Source organism: Triplophysa rosa, linkage group LG10 (genome assembly GCF_024868665.1).
Source record: "Triplophysa rosa linkage group LG10, Trosa_1v2, whole genome shotgun sequence".
NCBI classification, from domain to species: Eukaryota; Metazoa; Chordata; class Actinopteri; order Cypriniformes; family Nemacheilidae; genus Triplophysa; species Triplophysa rosa.
The window spans coordinates 5,953,848-5,967,406 of NC_079899.1; the positions used below are offsets into that span (position 1 = coordinate 5,953,848).

At 41.8% G+C, this 13,559-nt stretch overlaps 1 protein-coding gene across 3 annotated transcripts in view; it reads left to right on the plus strand.

The window, feature by feature from the left end:
• Nucleotides 1-13,559, plus strand: part of LOC130560500 (BRISC and BRCA1-A complex member 2) — a 161,506-nt gene that overhangs the window by 38,919 nt on the left and 109,028 nt on the right. The gene's annotated exons all lie outside the window — the stretch shown is intronic.

Genomic DNA, 13,559 nt, shown 5'->3' on the forward strand with positions numbered 1-13,559 from the left:
AGGCTCGGTTATGTTTTGGGGCTGCTTTGCTGCATCTGGCACAGGGTGCCTTGAATCTGTGCAGGGCACAATGAAATCTCAAGACTATCAAGGCATTCTGGAGCGAAACGTACTGCCCATTGTCAGAAAGCTCTGTCTCAGTCGCAGGTCATGGGTCCTCCAACAGGATAATGACCCAAAACACACAGCTAAAATCACCCAAGAGTGGATAAGAACAAAACATTGGACTATCCTGTAGTGGCCTTCTATGAGTCCTGATCTGAATCCTATCGAACATGCAACATTGCAGTCTGGAGAAGGCACCCATTAAACCTGAGACAACGGTGTCATGTGATTCGTTAGTGTTACAAGGTCTCAGGTGTGAATGGGGAGCAGGTGTGTTAAATTTGGTGTTATCGCTCTCACTCTCTCATACTGGTCACTGGAAGTTCAACATGGCACCTCATGGCAAAGAACTCTCTGGCATCTGAAAAAAGAATTGTTGCTCTACATAAAGATGGCCTAGGCTATAAGAAGATTGCCAAGACACTGAAACTGAGCTGCAGCACGGTGGCCAACACCATACAGCGGTTTAACAGGACAGGTTCCATTTTGAACAGGCCTCGCCATGGTCGACTAAAGAAGTTGAGTGCATGTGCTCAGCGTCATATCCAGTGGTTGTCTTTGGGAAATAGACATATGAGTGCTGCCAGCATTGCTAAAGAGGTTGAAGGGGTGGGGGGTCAGCCTGTCAGTGCTCAGACCATACGCCGCACACTGCATCAAATTGGTCTGCATGGCTGTCATCCCAGAAGGAAAGCCTTACTAGCCAGCAAACGCAGAGGGGTGGGGCAGGAACCATTCAAAAGATCCTGCAGACACATACCCTGCTTGTCCCCACAGACCCTGGCCAGAAACATGACAGCTGTCACCACTAGATGCTGTCACCCTGAACACTGCAAGAGTCCACAACAAACTCCTACCTGCAAAACACTGACTCTTAGGCAGGAACACTGCCCAGTGTGACCACACAAGACAGATCACCTGCTTAGGATCACCTCCAGCCTAGAGGACCACAGCATCCTATGCCAGCAGTTAGAAACTGTCAAAGCGGATTACAGCAGCTACAACACCTCTGCTACAGCCAGCATCTGAGCCTACATGAGAGGACGGAACAGGCCGAAAGGAAAGAAGACTTAAGCGCTACGGCCTTCTTCCACCAAGATCACCTGATATCTGCGGAACTCAGCCCATAAGACCTACAGAGAACATAGCGCTGCCTCCATAAAGACTGTTTAAATCTTGCCTATCTCTGCACATCACAAAGAACTGGCACCACAGCAGCAGATCTTCAGCAGAGACTAGCAGATGTTACAGCCTGTCGGGAACAGCCAAGCACCAGACAGGATGCCCTGAGACAACATGGAGCTGACCACTTTCGTCGGACACGAAAGACGGCGCCCCGTGGAAACCCAGCTGGCAACCTAGGAGCCACAGACCTGTTACGGCCCAACAGGTCAGAGAACATCAAAGGAGAACATCAATGGAGCTGATTCCACAAGAAACCTCAACAGGAGGATGTAAAAATCCAAATCAAACTCTTTTCAACCACGAGTGGCATGAGAAACGAATAACCCTCATGAAGGCCCTCCTACTGAGAAAACGTCCAGATCTCTGCAACCCGCTTGTTGACCACAGAGACGCTCATCCTAACACAAGATGAGCATGGCACCCAGACCGCATCTCAGCAGACGGCTGACTACCCAGAACAAGCCGAGACACACACACGCGGCCATCAACTGAGGTATGACTGAAGTATGACGAGGAGTTCCCACACTCCTGACCAGAAGCTCCACAAGCATGTACACCCCATGTACATATCACGGATGGACACACGCCCTCTCTTTACCAGCAAAGACCTGCTGAATTGTTTTGAGCCTCTAAGAGACTTTAACCATTACAAAAGAATTGGGCTCAAGTACGGGAACTTCCGCTTTCCAGCCAGCCAACTCGTCTGAAATGCATTGCCAGGTCACAAAAGTTAGGCATGACATCTCAGCTGGTCGCGAGAACTCAGTCTCAAGGTTGAACCAGCCGACGACCCAAACGTTTCCTGCCCTTACCTGCCAAAGGCACATCACCAAGTGACATGATGATAGCAGGCACCATACAGGAACTAGGGGAGATATCTCAGACATCAGCTTTGCACTGTTCGCACGCTCTCCACGACAACACCAGCATCAGACATTTCCTCTTCTGTCAAGTGCGCGCAGTTTCCATTGGACTCATGCCTGTCAACCATGGCCATGGCCCAGGACACCCGTGCGTTGAACTTAAAATGGAATGACCAATGCTGAACCTGCTACTTACTGGTTCTCGCAAACCTCACAGCACCATGGGGGGCCCTGTCAAGTGCGAGAACTTTCTACTAGACTTGAACAGCCCAGAGCTTTGCACTCTGGTGAATAAATGAGACTGTAGCACCTGCATTCACCAAAAGGGGTCACTGTTCAGCTTAACACACAGTGTGACCAAGCCTTCAACCACACATATTCAATGGAATATGTGGAGCATGGCCCACTCTGGAAGCCACATCCCCCTTTTACTGAATACGTCATCTTTTGCAGCGTGCATACTGTACAAGTGAGTACATTTACCAAAGATTTTGAACAATGTCTTTATGAAGAGAATGACAGCGGGTTACCACTCCAAGGAGATGGACCACGCCCTGCACCTGCCATCAACTGCCAGTGCTAGAGCTGCTCTTCACAAAACACAATGATGCAGAACTAATGTCAACTATGTGACCCCACTCACAGAACCACATGACATTACATCCCAAGCTAGCTGCATCCTGGGCTACACAGAACACCACCTACAAGGTTCGTGAACTGTTAAAAGAACTGCCCACTCATGTAAATGAGCGCTCAAGACTGTGCCATGTACACACCAAATGGCACCTGTGCTTCACCACTTGCCTGATCTACCCTTGCTGAATGGAGTTCCATCTGAAAGCTGGACTTGCCAAACACTGCCTTAACACTGGTCTACACTGACAACGTGACCAGAAAGAAAGGGGGGTAGCCAAGCACCAGCAGAACACGGCTCTTACCACAGCCCGAGGTCAGACGGCACCACCACAACTCCAACTCCAAGAGACTCCAACCTTGTCACGCCCTACACCACTCAACAGTACTTCAATGAAAGACACCGTAGCGTGACACCTGCTTTTGCCCAGCAATCACTGCAGAAAATGTGAAGGACAGAGACCATGCTGCACCCGGCAAGCTTCACAAGGGGAACGTGATGTGAGTGACAAGATTGGGTATCATAACTTTGCCCAGCTACGGGAGATGTGGGGGGGGGGTTAGCTAGACAACGCCACTCCCCATGACACAGCACTACAGGCATTTGCATGGAAGCCAATCATGCCATCCCACCTGCTGTTTCATCCAGGACTGCTGCTGTGCATCTCCAATGGAGACAGGAAACACCCGAACCAACCTGTTGCAGGAACCAGCAAACAGGTGCAGGGCTGCTCTCCCTTGATGTCCAAGCAGGATGGAAAAGATGAAAAGGTACCCAAGTTGAGACAATGCCCAACCACTGGGGAACATTGTCTGCCTGTATGTCGAGATGCTGGAGACCAATAGGAACCGCCAGTCATCCTGCCATCATGATCCAACTGTCCATCGTCAGCTGAAGTTTACACTCGAACTTCAGCTCCCGAAAAGGGGGAATATGTAGAGAATTTAGCATAAGCCAAATGGCCGGAGTCATTGAAAGAAGAGCCATCAACCCCCTCCACTCCCCTTTCTCCTGTTTTCTTGATACCATTATCAAAAGACCAGAGTCAAAACCTAGCTCCAGGGGTCTGAGTTTAGGTTGGTGCTCTCATTGAAAGTGTGGATAACCCCCTTTTGTTTCTCTGTGGGATATTTTACGACTCCTAAGCTTCAAAGCAGAGGGGAGAAGTCTCTTTGTCTCATCTGAAACTTAACATCTGAGGCTAACCAGAGAAACTTCTCTGACAAATAGGAACTTGTGTGATTCAACTGTCCTTTTCTATAAATATATCTAAATATCTAGGTTATATGTTGTCGCTCTTGCCATTTTTAAATAATCTGTAATTGTTAAATACGCAAGTTGATTCAGGCTTTGTTTGTATTCGTACTGCTGAATGAATCATGTCTTGATGCACTTCAAACCTTAGCATATTTGATATGTAAATGTTTGTTAGAATAGCTGCGTTAAGTCGGTGCCTCTTTGTTAAATATGATTTTTATCTTATGACTCTCTCTCTCTCTCTCTCTCTCACTCTCTCTCTTTCTCTCTCCGCGCTTCCTAGCGCATTTGTGTTTCATGTATTTGTTTGTTTTATGCGATCGTCATTGTTTTTTTACCATGTAGAGTAGAGTTTAATAAACAACCATATATATTCATTTGTGATGGGTTTTCTGTATACACGCTCACAAGCTTGGTCCCTTTTACTGTGTTTCGATTTACGCTACCTTTGCTCTAAATCCTGTTTGGTAAAGTCACGTTACTTATGGCCATGAGATAATGTACAGTATATAATATCATTGAGGCATTCGCTGGACGAATGCATACAAGTATTGTTATGCTTTATATTACTAATCAGAGACCGTAAAATATGTATATTTGATCACGATTATTATAAGTATTTTCCTTTGAGCTAAACTAATTCCTTGACTGAAATTGATGTTTTAGATAACTAATTTCATAGATGTGATCTTGAAAGATCTGGTGGAGAACCATATTTGGTGAGCTTTGCTCATCAATATAATAACATTAGCTAAAACCACTACATTTAACATGGGTGTGTGATTTTCAAGTGTCTGTGAGTGTCTGAGAGTTGGTGTTTAGAGTTATAGTCCAATAGCAGGGCTCTAGACTAACTTTTTGCACTGGTTGCACTGGTGCGCCTCTTAGGTGCACTAGCACAAAAGTTAGGTGCACCCAAATGTTCGACCGCATCGCATTTAACAATTTTTTTTAAATCGCTGTCCATATAGGCAATATTGACTTGTAAATGATTAACTATCAATCTGGTCAACATAAAGTTATTTATTTGAAGCACAATTCTACAAGAAAGCAGGGCTCTAGACTAACACTTGAGAGAGGTGGCACTGGTGCTACCAAGTTATTCAGTGGCACCAGCCCTTAATTTGATAACACCAGAGTCGTGGGGTGAGGTAAGAAAAAATAATCACTAAAACTTCATTAAAATGTGTTTAATACATTAATAAATCAATTAGAAATTAATACAAATCATTGTTTATGATTGAATTATTTTTGTTGTATATGTAAACTCTCTTCCAACACTTTACCATATTTAAAGCACATCTTTCTTAAATCTACTTTCATTCTTTATTTGTTGTGAACGACTCCTATTAGAGAACACAATTCCTTTAATATCAGTGAATGTTTTTGGGCCCGTCCGTTGTTGTTTGATGAACATTATAAACAGAGATCTTTATTGTGCTGCTGCCCCTTTAAGAGCTCCCGCAATATACTGGAACACGTGTTTTGTTTCCCAACTGTTTGGTCACGAAACAAACTGAATAGGTTTACAAGGTACAAGGTACTGAATACAAGGTTTCTGTTAATATGGGAATTTTTAGGTTATTTTGTGTTAATATGTCCGTTTCAGAGTAAGAAGGCGTGAAAGAGAACTCCGTTTAGTATTTTGTGCTCTGACTCTCTGGGCGCGCGCATATCTCAAACAACCCGCGAGACCTGAAGGCTTTTAGTGATTATTCTTCATGAAAGCTACATTGATACACGTTTGGTTTCTATCAATAGCGACTTACAAATAAATAGTTTTTAGCGTGATGTACAGTATAATGTTTTGTATGCTTTGCAGTATTGTTAGAGAACTTTATACAATAGTTTAGTGCATAAAGTTTAAACACATGTTTCCTGCATTAGCTTCACATGCATACAATACTTGCAACACATTTCGTTATCTTTGCTGTTTTGTACCTTAGCAGGGGAAATTCTTGTATTCTTCACTCGTCTGCTCTTTCGGTCCTTCGCCTCTTACCCATAACCCGCGAATTACGTCTTTGGGGGCGGGGGCACTGATAGATAAGTGAATGGTTGAAGGAGGGGAGACGAAAATGAGTGACTGAATGTGCAGCTTGCGCAATATAACATTTCTGCGCATTAAATTTATAATACGCAAAAATTATATATTGATCAGTTTGACAGTCGCACCGGTGCGACCATTAAGAAAAACTTGTCGCACTGGCAGGAAAATTTGTCACAAAATGAGACCATTTAGTCACAGTCTAGCGTGTCAGAGCATTGGTTATGATTTTCGGACGGATCAGGCCTTAATTTAACATTCTTAACGAAAAAGTTGTCAATCGTTCTTTTCATCTTCTCTCATAATCCGCGGCTACATCCACTCTGTTTATCTGACGGGCCTAGGCTACTCACCTCTCTCTGTCTGACTGCAGCACAGCATTTTCAAACGTACACACACGTACAGGAATATCTGGACCACGGCCAATCAGAGGGGGGTCCGCCCTTCACTATCTCTGATTGGTTTAGACCACGATATGGGCCTAATGTGTCTGTTGTTGAACCACAGGGAGACTTTCGCAGAGACATTTTTTTCCCTCGAACGGCTGGTCGTACCGGTGCGACCTCAGATTTTTTTAATCGTACCATTGAGAAATTAGGTCGCACGTGCGACCAAATTGGTCGCACTCTAGAGCCCTGAATAGACTGTACCTGGTTCACTTGAGAAATTTCACCGATCTGTAGCATTCCAAGTTATTTGCCTGTTAAATAAAAAAAATACTTTTTGATATGATATGCAAAACTTGATTCATAATATGATAGTATCACAATATTTTGAACAATACTGTGATTTGAATTACTGAGATTGAAATAGCTTATTTTTTGTTCAAAACATAAACAGTTTTCAAAAACAATTTTTGTTACACATACAACTTTAAAAAATGAAAGAAAAGAAATCATGGAAAATCATTAAACGAATGACAGCTTATGGTAACAACATTCAAGAAAGTTGTTTAAGCTTCTGCGTAAAATGGGTATAAAAGGGGAAATCTAGCTCAAATCCCCATTAGAAAATCATAAAGGTGATGTACTAAAATAGAAAAATATATTTATTTAGAAAAAAATAAAGTAAATAACAAAAATAAATTAGTTGGATCTTTTTATAATAATCACACAACAATACAAAAACTTTTTCACCTTTTGTGCTTAATCCTGTTCTGTACACACACAGTTCACTAATTTATTGGAGTGACAACCACATTCTACTACCGGATCAATTCCCAAAACAACCTGGTCTCATAAGAAATGCGCACCTCTGTACACTTTTTGCAGCATCACAAAATACTTACCATCATTTACTTATTGCTACAGTTTTGAGACACAAAAGTCCACTGGGGGCGCTAAAGAGAAGAACTGTATTGGTCCGCTAGAGCAGTGGTTCTCAAACTTTTCAGACCAAGTACCACCTTTAATAAAATTTGTTGTTCCAAGTACCACCTAATGACCGGCATTGAAAATCGCATGAATAATAACTAAAATCAATATTAGAGCTGAGAATCTTTACTTGCCTCATGATTAGATTCACCTCGTCCTCCAATAATGTATAACACTTTTTAATAATACAAACACTTATTTTTATTTAAGCTGTTTTCAGACTAAAGAACATGTTTTTTTCCCTTTTTTCAAGTTAGTCAGCAGTAATTGTGGACACAAAACACTTTTCTGTAGTGCACTGTAAACAGGGCTTTGCAAATGACTCTTATGGGGGATTTATTAACTTTGTGGGGACTTGCAGAAAGACTACAAACCTATATTAAAGACAATGTGGAAATAATATTTAACTGTCACGGACACGCCAGGCTCCACCCCACTTCCACACTCACACTCACCAGAATTCTAGCCAGCACTGCACCAAGCACTATATAAGTCAGCCACTTCCACAGCCACATTGTCCGGTCTCAATATAGTGTGTTTCGACTTACCTGGATTCCTGTACTTACCTCCGTGTCTCCAGCGATCTCCCAGTGTTCTCCTACTGACTCCTTGTGTTCCGCTGTGAACTCCCAGTGCTTTAGATACCTCCTGTTATCCCCTGGATTCCCAGTGTTCCCCAAACCTGATAATGCCATTTACTGTCAACAGTGACGTAATGGTTCACACACCGTCGGCAATTTTTGATTTCTTTCACTGTGCGCAGCCGGTCCGGATCTGAGTTTTATGGCAGCTGGAGATGGGGATCGCTTTCGAGTCTGTTCTTTGGTCGTGGAACGCTTGGAATAATTGCACTTTTTGAATGAACAGCATATGTAGTTGTATCTTCCTGTTACGTGTTGTGTTTTATATTGAATAATATACAAACCGTTAGGTTAGGTGCAGGGTCGGGTTACATGCTCTTAAATAAATACTATGTCTGCTTACATTCAAAATCATTACACACCGATATAATATAATATGGTGTTGTTAACGTTACTGTTGTTGGAAATTGTGATACTGGGTTGCAATATGTACCTGATGGTACGTATTTTGTGGTGCTGCAAAAAGTGTATAGAGGTAAGTATTTCCTATGAGACCAGGTTGCCGAAGAAAGCTGGTAGTGACAGACAGTGACAGTTTCTGTGTTTTTGGTGTGTTATAAGTTGCCCATGCATGTATTAGACAAGTAAAATTGCACAAATGAAAGTGTGGGAACAAAAGATGCATTCTATCTAAAAGCTAATGCTCAACGAAATGTGCAATGTAGCGTTACATTATATAATCACACTCTTATTCATATAAAGGCCTTTAAACTATTTAGATGCGATTTGAAATGGTTGTATTGACACGTCCAGTATAGATTGACAGCTTCTGGCTGTGGAACACGGCTCAACGCAATGTGACAGCGGTCGTCTGGTGTACACGGGCTAAAGGCTGCGTCAGAATCTGTCAGACATAATGATGAATAATTAAATTATAGTACGATTAATCGCGATTACATTTTTTTATCTACAAACCCGATTCCAAAAAAGTTGGGACACTGTACAAATTGTGAATAAAAAGGAATGCAATAATTTACGAATCTCATAAACTTATATTTTATTCACAATAGAATATAGATAACATATCAAATGTTGAAAGTGAGACATTTTGAAATGTCATGCCAAATATTGGCTCATTTTGGATTTCATGAGAGCTACACATTCCAAAAAAGTTGGGACAGGTAGCAATAAGAGGCCGGAAAAGTTAAATGTACATATAAGGAACAGCTGGAGGACCAATTTGCAACTTATTAGGTCAATTGGCAACATGATTGGGTATAAAAAGAGCCTCTCAGAGTGGCAGTGTCTCTCAGAAGTCAAGATGGGCAGAGGATCACCAATTCCCCCAATGCTGCGGCGAAAAATAGTGGAGCAATATCAGAAAGGAGTTTCTCAGAGAAAAATTGCAAAGAGTTTGAAGTTATCATCATCTACAGTGCATAATATCATCCAAAGATTCAGAGAATCTGGAACAATCTCTGTGCGTAAGGGTCAAGGCCGGAAAACCATACTGGATGCCCGTGATCTTCGGGCCCTTAGACGGCACTGCATCACATACAGGAATGCTACTGTAATGGAAATCACAACATGGGCTCAGGAATACTTCCAGAAAACATTGTCGGTGAACACAATCCACCGTGCCATTCGCCGTTGCCGGCTAAAACTCTATAGGTCAAAAAAGAAGCCATATCTAAACATGATCCAGAAGCGCAGCGTTTTCTCTGGGCCAAGGCTCATTTAAAATGGACTGTGGCAAAGTGGAAAACTGTTCTGTGGTCAGACGAATCAAAATTTGAAGTTCTTTTTGGAAAACTGGGACGCCATGTCATCCGGACTAAAGAGGACAAGGACAACCCAAGTTGTTATCAGCGCTCAGTTCAGAACCTGCATCTCTGATGGTATGGGGTTGCATGAGTGCGTGTGGCATGGGCAGCTTACACATCTGGAAAGGCACCATCATGCTGAAAGGTATATCCAAGTTCTAGAACAACATATGCTCCCATCCAGACGTCGTCTCTTTCAGGAGACCTTGCATTTTCCAACATGACAATGCCAGACCACATACTGCATCAATTACAACATCATGGCTGCGTAGAAGAAGGATCCGGGTACTGAAATGGCCAGCCTGCAGTCCAGATCTTTCACCCATAGAAAACATTTGGCGCATCATAAAGAGGAAGATGCGACAAAGAAGACCTAAGACAGTTGAGCAACTAGAAGCCTGTATTAGACAAGAATGGGACAACATTCCTATTCCTAAACTTGAGCAACTTGTCTCCTCAGTCCCCAGACGTTTGCAGCTGTTATAAAAAGAAGAGGGGATGCCACACAGTGGTAAACATGGCCTTGTCCCAACTTTTTTGAGATGTGTTGATGCCATGAAATTTAAAATCAACTTATTTTTCCCTTAAAATGATACATTCTCTCAGTTTAAACATTTGATATGTCATCTATGTTGTATTCTGAATAAAATATTGAAATTTGAAACTTCCACATCATTGCATTCTGTTTTTATTCACAATTTGTACAGTGTCCCAACTTTTTTGGAATCGGGTTGTAGATGAACATACATTATAACCTTCAATGCCAAATCATAAAAGTATGATATTAATTCCAAATTTAAATGACATGTCAATAAATGTTTTTATAACTGTCAAATATCATGGAGAAAGTATTTGATAAATACAAGTAATTTGCTTGAAATCTACACTTGAGAGAACTTGGATGCTGTAAGTAACTTGCTTTAAAATGTTGACCAGTCTAGGCTTTATATCAGAGGATGAATTTGAAACTTAAATATGCTGAACATTTTTCAGATATAACTATCGAAAGCAAAACGGCTTGCATAATTACTGAAATCACGTATTCAAGAGTCTGATGATTGTACGCTTTGAGTACTCATGAGGGGAAGCACCTTGTCTTGGTGTGTGTGTGTGTGTGTGTGTGTGTGTGTGTGTGTGTGTGTGTGTGTGTGTGTGTGTGTGTGTGTGTGTGTGTGTGTGTGTGGCGTTCATGTTTGTATATCCCGGTGGGGACCTAAACCTGAATACACACCAACACATGGGGACTCGTGTCACCGTGGGGACCAAAATTGAGGTCCCCAGGGCAAAAAAGCTAATAAATTGTACAGAACAATATTTTTTACAAATCTAAAAATGCAAAAAGTGTTCTATGATTTTAGGTTAGATAGGGTAGGTAGGGGATAGAATATACAGTTTGTACAGTATAAAAACATTACGCCTATGGACTGTCCCACTGATATACACTCACCTAAAGGATTATTAGGAACACCATACTAATACGGTGTTTGACCCCCTTTCGCCTTCAGAACTGCCTTAATTCTACGTGGCATTGATTCAACAAGGTGCTGAAAGCATTCTTTAGAAATGTTGGCCCATATTGATAGGATAGCATCTTGCAGTTGATGGAGATTTGTGGGATGCACATCCAGGGCACGAAGCTCCCGTTCCACCACATCCCAAAGATGTTCTATCGGGTTGAGATCTGGTGACTGTGGGGGCCATTCTAGTACAGTGAACTCATTGTCATGTTCAAGAAACCAATTTGAAATGATTCGAGCTTTGTGACATGGTGCATTATCCTGCTGGAAGTAGCCATTAGAGGATGGGTACATGGTGGTCATAAAGGGATGGACATGGTCAGAAACAATGCTCAGGTAGGCCGTGGCATTTAAACGATGCCCAATTGGCACTAAGGGGCCTAAAGTGTGCCAAGAAAACATCCCCCACACCATTACACCACCACCACCAGCCTGCACAGTGGTAACAAGGCATGATGGATCCATGTTCTCATTCTGTTTACGCCAAATTCTGACTCTACCATTTGAATGTCTCAACAGAAATCGAGACTCATCAGACCAGGCAACATTTTTCCAGTCTTCAACTGTCCAATTTTGGTGAGCTCGTGCAAATTGTAGCCTCTTTTTCCTATTTGTAGTGGAGATGAGTGGTACCCGGTGGGGTCTTCTGCTGTTGTAGCCCATCTGCCTCAAGGTTGTGCGTGTTGTGGCTTCACAAATGCTTTGCTGCATACCTCGGTTGTAACGAGTGGTTATTTCAGTCAAAGTTGCTCTTCTATCAGCTTGAATCAGTCGGCCCATTCTCCTCTGACCTCTAGCATCAACAAGGCATTTTCGCCCACAGGACTGCCGCATACTGGATGTTTTTCCCTTTTCACACCATTCTTTGTAAACCCTAGAAATGGTTGTGCGTGAAAATCCCAGTAACTGAGCAGATTGTGAAATACTCAGACCGGCCCGTCTGGCACCAACAACCATGCCACGCTCAAAATTGCTTAAATCACCTTTCTTTCCCATTCTGACATTCAGTTTGGAGTTCAGGAGATTGTCTTGACCAGGACCACACCCCTAAATGCATTGAAGCAACTGCCATGTGATTGGTTGATTAGATAATTGCATTAATGAGAAATTGAACAGGTGTTCCTAATAATCCTTTAGGTGAGTGTATATGTATAATATGCCATAATACCAGACGTGTGTGTGTGTGGTCACACGTCTTCTTTTCAAGGGATTTTTTACTTTTTCTGGTTTGCTACCATTTTACCCCTGTCTATCTCTATCCATTTATTCTGCATTAAGCTGCACCTTTTAATAGTTTTCATATGTGTTAATACCAGACACCAGTTGTCCGTTTTTCATTCTCAGTAAAATAGTCAACTTTTAATTATATTGTAATATATTGTTTGATACTCTTTTGTTTGATTTAATACTGAAGTATTGAATGCAATTTCTCATCTGGGAATGATTTGTTTTTCATCGTTTGTTGCTGTCCATGTAATGATGTAATGCTACCATCACAATATCTTTTTAAATGTTGTTATAAACAATCATATAATTAGGGCTGCAACTAACGATTATTTTGATAATCGATTAGTTGGACGTTTTTTCTGATTAATTGGATAAAACGTTTAATGAGATATTTTGTTTAATTAGATCTCTAAATAAGAGATGGGAATAGTATACACAACTGAACTCATTAGCCTTCTCCCAAAATGTTGTGGATGTCTCCCTAATTAACACACCAAGGCTGATGAGTTGATTCAGGTGTGTCATATTAGAAGCAACTGACAATAGTCTCTTCCAAATGTAGGAGGGAGGGGACGGTTGGTAGGAAATATTTTTTTTGTAGTATGAATGTGAGATATTTGTCATTCAAATGTAGTGAAGTACAGTAAAAAGTATTCAGAAAAAATGATACTTAAGTATAGTACAGATAGGCCTACTCAAAAAGTAAATTTACTTTGTTACTTCCCAACTTAATAAACCCCCAAATCAGGGTATTTAGCCACAAATTGGGTTTTACTAATATAATCTTTCATTTTGTCATTTAAAACAACTCTCCCCTTTAAACTTTAAAACTGCGCGGCTTGAAGAGATGCAAAACACGTCTGACTTAATAACTGCGCACCTCGCTCTGCACGGAGAGACGCATGCAGGGAGAGACACATTTGACTTTAAAACTGCACACCTCACGG